General features: G+C 31.6%; 1 pseudogene; it reads left to right on the forward strand.

The window, feature by feature from the left end:
* Positions 1–439: 439 nt before the first annotated feature.
* Positions 440–556, forward strand: LOC145265933 (5S ribosomal RNA; annotated as a pseudogene).
* Positions 557–7,734: the final 7,178 nt, after the last annotated feature.

Below are 7,734 nucleotides of genomic sequence, written 5' to 3' on the forward strand. Positions count from 1 at the left end.
ATATATATATATATATATATGAACTGCCCGCATAAGCTATTTTCCATATTTATATTTTATATTCTTATGTTTTTTAAATATTGTGACTACAGTTTCATCCTATGCAGCAATCAGTAAATACACAGAAATGTTTAAAAAAAAAATCAGCGTGACTCATTGATTATTTTCCTAACAGTTTTTCCTCTGATGAGAAGTATTTACATTCTTTGAAACTCCGCGGATTAAGGAGCATTTAGCTACCACCGTTAGAGTATTCTGCCGAATAATAAAAACGTTTTGTAAATTTCAACTTTACAGCTATGTTCTTATCTATCTATCTATCTATCTATCTATCTATCTATCTATATATATATATATATATATATATATATATATATATATATATATATATATATATATATATATATATATATATATATATATATATATATATATATATACACACGGCATAATCACGTTGACACACCCGTTCTCGTCAGATCACCGAAGTTAAGCAACGTTGAGCCTGGCTAATACCAGATGGGTGACCATTTGGGAATTCTAGGCGCTGTATGTGCTCTCCGCTTATCTCGGCATTGTTTCCAGTCGTCTTGTACCTCAACTTGCCACTGGTATGCAACAATGTTGACTCAGGAGAGGCGTGGTTAGAGGTTGCGCAAGTCTTGCCACACAAATTTCACGCGCAGGCACCCTTACAGTGGGTATCCATAGTCTGTCAAGACTGATGGAAGCCTTCATATATATATATATATATATATATATATATATATATATATATATATATATATATATATATATATATATATATATATATATATAAGAACATAGCTGTAGTAGAAATTTACAAAACGTTTTTATTATTCGGCAGAATACTCTAACGGTGGTAGGTAAATGCTCCTTAATCCGCGGAGTTTCAAAGAATGTAAATTCTTCTTATCAGAGGAAAAACTGTTAGGAAAATAATCAACAAGTCACGCTGATTTTTTTTTTTTTAAACATTTCTGTGTATTTACTGATTGCTGCATAGGATGAAACTATAGTCACAAAATTAAAAAAAAAACCCATAAGAATATAAAATATAAATATGGAAAAGAGCTTATGCGGGCAGATCATACAGAGTTCAACATTAAAATAAAAAGAACCAACCGGAATTAACAGAGTCCAGTGTAATGAAGGTTATTATTTGCAGATAAATGAACCATAGTAGGTGCTCGCCTCAGTTGTTGAAATTAAAAATAAAAGCGTCAAAAATTGGAGTTCAAAAAATTTGAAGACAGCCAAAAAACGCTTCTATTTTGGCTGGATGAAAAATTGATATATATATATATATATATATATATATATATATATATATATATATATATATACTCGGGTTTTTTATTTAAAAGTAATAGACTAGTGAATTCAACGAGGTTGTTAGATAGTGCTAAATAAAAAGAGCTGATAATACTTGTTTATTTTTATATAAACATGTTTACATCCCGCTGCTACAAACAGCCATTTGTTTCAATCAAACAACAGATATCATCAGGCAGCGACTTGACTATTCAAATGTTCAATGAATAACCTTAAGTTTATTCTTTGAACATTTGAATAGTCAAGTCGCTGCCTGATGATATCTGTTGTTTGATTGAAACAAATGGCTGTTTGTAGCAGCGGGATGTAAACATGTTTATATAACAATAAACAAGTATATATATATATACACACACACACATATATATATATATATATATATATATATATTTCTCAGTAATCAACGCACATGCATGTTTTGTGGCACTACCTCTATTCAGCGTAGCTTGGCTGTTTCTAGAAATCCAACCCCCTGGACCTTACGTATTACAGTCCCGTGCGAAATCCATTACGCCACGAAGCCATAGTTATTTTTTATTGTTCATTCTAATCGTTTATATATTTATGAAGATTTGTTGTTTATGTTTTTTAAACGGTAATACGGCTAACTTAGCGTCTTCACGTTGAATCGCCCATATTTTTGATTGGCTGTAAACAAATAATATTTTTATTTATTTATTATATTTTATTTTTACTTTTTTTTATTAATAACTTAAAATATTGCAGCATTAAGACTTCATATATAATGTTAAATTGAATTTAAAAAAAAATCTTAATGCTGCAATATTTTGTGTTATAAAATCATATTTTTTACTAGAATATCTTGTCTTTTTCTTTTCCAGTTTTGATGACTAGTCTTTTTACTTTTCTAACCATATTACGTTTCATTCTTGCATTTTTCTATGTAATATTATATGTACGTAAAAAACTGGTAATACTTAGTTTCGTAATCGCGACGGTATTTCTCAAATCGCCACCTATATTAATGGAGGTTCGTTAGATGAACAGTTCTTTGGCACAAATCGTGCAAACATTACGTAGAAAAAATAATGTAAAAATAAAATAAAGCATACAAGATGAAAAGAAAAATCGGATAATGTAAAGGTCGGCATCGCCCTAATAAATCCCGCAAAATTATTAAAATATGGCCGCAAACCATTGCTTAACGTTTAGCGCCACCTAACGTTTGTTTAAAGAGTCTTTTGTCACGATTCGTCGCATGTGGGGGCAGTTGGGCGAAAGGTGGCCCTAATGTGCCGCTCTATAATGAAGGTCGCCGTGGAAGGTTGCCATATTTGGCGGCGAAAGGAATAAAAGGCGCCAAATGTGACCACATTCTCGCTCGTTAGCCGCCTCAATGGGCGATGATATTTGCTTTTCTTTTCGGCATTTTGTTTTTTAGTAGCAGTAGGATTCGAGTTGTATTGTTTTTCTTCTTGCAGATTCTCTGTCATAGATTTGTTTATTTCCTGCTTCTTTTCCTGGGTTTCTTATTTCCTTCATATTATTTAGTTATATCGTTTTTATCTTCTTTATCTTCTTCATCTTTGTTTTCATCTTTTTCTTCTTTTCTTCATCGTCTTTCTACTAGGTTCCTTATTTTCTTCATATAATTTAGCTATATTGCTTCTATCTTCTTCTTCTTCTTCTTCTTCTTCTTCTTCTTATTATTATTATTATTATTATTGTTTTTCTTTATAATCTTTCCTCTTTCTTCTTCTTCTTTCTACTATCCCATCATGTGTACCGGAAAGATTTCGTTCATTTCTGTTTGAAATTAAATTTCTACACATACAGCACACACATATACGCACATATTTTTTTATATGTAATTTATATTATTTAGTATTTACATATAAACAAATAACCAACTTAGTTCTCATTTACATAGCCCGATAGTGCAATACTAAAGCTATGACTATTTCTTAAATACACTAAGTTACAAAGAGCAGGTACTCTTTTTTATGTTAGTCTTTTATTGATAACAACTTGCGTTCAGTTGTTTCTACCAATTGTAGGCATACAATTAATTATAATCAAGCAAGTGTCTTAGTCGAAATGAATCCACGCACAACTGTTCGGGTACTTGTGTCTGAATTACACATAACGTATACGACGATTTCGTACCACTTGAGAGAGATTAGAAAGACAAAAACAGTTGATAAATGGGTGCCTCACGAATTGAATGACAACCAAACGAAACGCCATTATAAAGTGTCCTTTTCTTTCTTTTACGCAACAAGAACGACCCGTTCGCCGACTGAGTTATGACTTGCGATAAAAAGTGGAGTGTTTACGAATACCGACGACACTCAGCTCAGTGTTTAGGCGCCGACGAAGCTCCACAACCCTTCCCGAAGCCAGAGTTACACAAACAGAAATTCACGTTGACTGTTTGGTGGTTTAGGACCGGTCTCATTTATCACAGTTTTTTTTAATGCAGACCATACGATTGCGGCTGAAATTAATGTCAACATATAGATGCAATGCATCAGAAACTTCAACAACACCCAGTATTAGTTAACAGAAAAGGCCTAATTCTCCTCCACAGCGATACCCGACCGCACGTTGCTAAATCGACTCTGCAGAAGTTGAACGAATTGGACCACAAAACTCTGCCTCATCCACCATACTCATCAGACTTCAAACATACCGACTACTACTTCTTTAAGCTTCTCGATAAATTTGTGCGTGAGAAATTCTTCAAAAACGTAAGCGATAACAAAAACGACTTCAGTGATTCATCGCTACCAGAATGCAAGATTTTTACGTTACTGGCATAAATACACTTGTTTTGCGTTGGCAAAAGTTAGTTAATTCTGATGGTGCTTATTTCGATCAAATGTTTGAGATAAGATATGTTCATCTGAATTTAAAAGTTAGAAACAGCAAGAAATTTTTTGTCAACCTGATACAAATCAGGCCTGATCTCCGAATTCGGTATTTGTGTTGTTGAGCATTTGTTTCAAATTAATCAGATGGTTATTTTTTTATTTATTTATTTTTTTATTATATTTTCACCCCAAGCAAGGCACATTGCCACTTTGGCGTAGGGGGCTACTATCAGGGGCAGCAACTACTGGGGCACTATGTTGGGATTTGGGCAGCAAGATGTCGGTTCACGTTACACTTGAACTTCTGCATGTTAGTACAGTTAGGGAAGCAGGAACCTGAAATGAATTCCAGAGTCTAGCGGTTCTGGGGAAGAAACTACTGGAGTAGAAAGATCTTTTACGTCTAGGAATCTCTACTGTGTGAGGTGGGATTTAGCTGCCTGTCAAGTTTGTCGAGGGTGTCTACGTCGTGGGGGCACAAGTGTCTGCAGTTTGTCAGAGCATTCACCATTAAAATACTTGTAGAACAGGCAGAGGGATGCAACGTTTCGTCGATGGGACAGAGCTTAGATGCCAGTTCAGGGCTTATCAGATTGGCGACTCTCTTTTGAACCTTGTCCAGGAGCGAGAGACTAGTAGCAGATGTACCAGGTTATTTTTGACATTTGTGTCTTCGATATCTTTCTAGTTAGGCTTCTCTCTATGAAGACATCAGCTAAATACAGAAGCGACCGTGTAAATATTGCAAACATCATAAGTGGAAGTGTTTCTATGGAACGAACTGGATTCGAACTTGCCACACCCAGATTTTCAATCCAAACCTTAGCCACCGTTATCCGACTATGTCGGCGATGGTGATAGGTGTTCATTTATTAGAAATTACTAATGTCGTTTGGAACTAAAATTTCTTTAGCGGAAAGAAAATATCTCTACTATTATATAAAAGGAAATTTTTGTGTGTGTTAGTTCGGTTCCCTATGGATTCGAAAACAGCAGAGTCGATTTTCATGCAATTCAACACGAAGGTTGTGTGTGTGTGTGTGTGTTTGTGTGTGCGTGTGTGTGTGTGCGAAAACTTTCACTGTACACATGAGTGGTTAATAATTTTCCAGAATTTTTCAGGAACTTTTAAATTTTGAGGGAAAATAAAATATTTCCGGGGGGGAAAAAAAACCAAAAATGACATTTGCAATATAGGATTCTTAAAATTTTGGTACAAAAAATCTTCTGAACTGCCATGTTTTTGGTTTTTTAAAATTTCTTTCATACTTCGATTTTTTTTTATTCTAAAAAAGTCATAGTCAAAAAATGTAAATGAAAAATGAAAACAAAATGCAGGAGAAGAAATGTCGTCTTGAGGAAAAATTTGACATCAAATGTGTCGCATGGAATTTTTTTCGCTTGTATCTCACGGCACTTTAATTTCTTCTAGTTATATGCCTAGTGTATGACATAGATATATGTTTCTCCCTTTTTAAAAAACACACACAGATACATACACACCTACACACACATACACACGCTCCCCCTCCCCACACACACATACACACACACATATATGTTTTGAACATTATGGAATTTTTTAAAAATTCTTTAGTTTTCTTTAAGTTAGATAATGTTGCAAAAAAGTTTTACACTGCAGAAATGTCTTCACATATGTAATATAAAAGTTCCATGTAAACTATAGATAAAAGAGTTATATATATATATATATATATATATATATATATAGTCATCCACATACAGTACTGTTTCGCTGTTTCACAGCTCATCGGTGCGGCTAGACAGGCAACTACCTCAAGCCAGGATTGAAACCCGACCGTTTACACGGCAGTCAAGGCTTCTAACCATTACGCTATTGGCGGCTGCTTGAACGAGTAGTGAGTTTAACGATGTTTTGATATCGTCCGATATATATATATACTTGACCCGTTGGGTCAGTATTTTATATTAGCAATGGAATTAATGTATGAGCGTGACACTTGTGATGTGAAGAAAATAATTTTTTGTGACATAACAGAAACATTTCGATGAAAGTATATTAAAATGAAAAAAGAATATAGATAGATTTCTATGAGTCGTTCTGTTTATTATAATTGATTATTTTTGAAAAAAGAAAACTTACAACCATTGAATTATAAGTGGTTTGCCATACTTATAGGTAAATGTTCACTGAACAGATACCATAATACTTAAAGTTAAATTTAAATTTTGATATATCTTTTTTAAATGAAATTGTTAGTTGAAAATACAGAATAGTTAAAAACACTCTCCCCATGTTAAGAATGGCTTTTTAAATAGAAAATCAAAATAAAATGTAACTTTTTTTCATTTATCTTAAACAAACATTCATGACCCATTGGGTCAAATATTTAATTTATATGTTAATATTAAGGCCAGTAAAACTAATTAAGACAATGCGGAAATGAACGGTGTAAAATAAAAGCAGAAAGTATTAAAAATTGTTTATTTGGATAATTTAAACGCGAAAAAAAAAACAATTGGGACTATCGTGACGATTTTATTTACGCTGTTATGGATTTATGTTTATGTACTCATGCGCAACCGAAAGTCGTAAACCGGATGTGTGGTTACAACATCCGTTACAAGGTAATTTGAGTTATATATATATATATATATATATATATATATATATATATATATATATATATATATATATCTTTTTTCAGACGAAGATATATATATATATATATATATATATATATATATATATATATAATTTAAAGGAGATTAGAACAATAGTCTAAAGAGCTGAGTGTATTTTAATGAAACAGTGAAATTACTTTTGTTGTTGATTTTGTTGTTCCTTCTTATGAAACTGATTTTTAATTTAATTAAAATTTGATTTGATAACAGTGAAATTACTTTTGTTGTTGATTTTGTTGTTGTTCCTTCTTATGAAACTGATTTTTAATTTAATTAAAATTTGATTTTTAAATTTTAAAAATTTTAAAAATTTTTAAATTTTAAATTATAAATCACATTACTTAATATATATATATATATATATATATATATATATATATATATATATATATATATATATATAATTTTTTAATTTTTTATTGAGCCCATAATAAATTTACATTACTGTTTCCATTGGATTTTCACCCCAGGAGATGAGGAAGAGTACCAATTTCATCGGAATTTATAGGTGGAGTCCACCTATAAATTCCGATGAAAGTATATTAAAATGGAGTCCACCTATAAATTCCGATGAAATTGGCACTCTACTTCATCTCCTGGGGTGAAAATCCAATGGAAACAGTAATGTAAATTTATTACGGGCTCAATAAAAAATTAAAAAATTATATACCGCTCTATTAACATATCGAGCACTTTTATCGTTTTTTTTTACCTTATTTCCCTTGAAAAGAAATATATATATATATATATATATATATATATATATATATATATATATATATATATATATATATATATATATATATATATGTTATTTGTTTTTGCGATACGTCTTGAATGAATTCAATTATTTACGAAAGTGAATTCCTACCCAAAT

Source organism: Euprymna scolopes, chromosome 40 (assembly GCF_053919585.1).
Source record: "Euprymna scolopes isolate OS-2025 chromosome 40, ASM5391958v1, whole genome shotgun sequence".
In the NCBI taxonomy this organism is placed as follows: Eukaryota; Metazoa; Mollusca; class Cephalopoda; order Sepiida; family Sepiolidae; genus Euprymna; species Euprymna scolopes.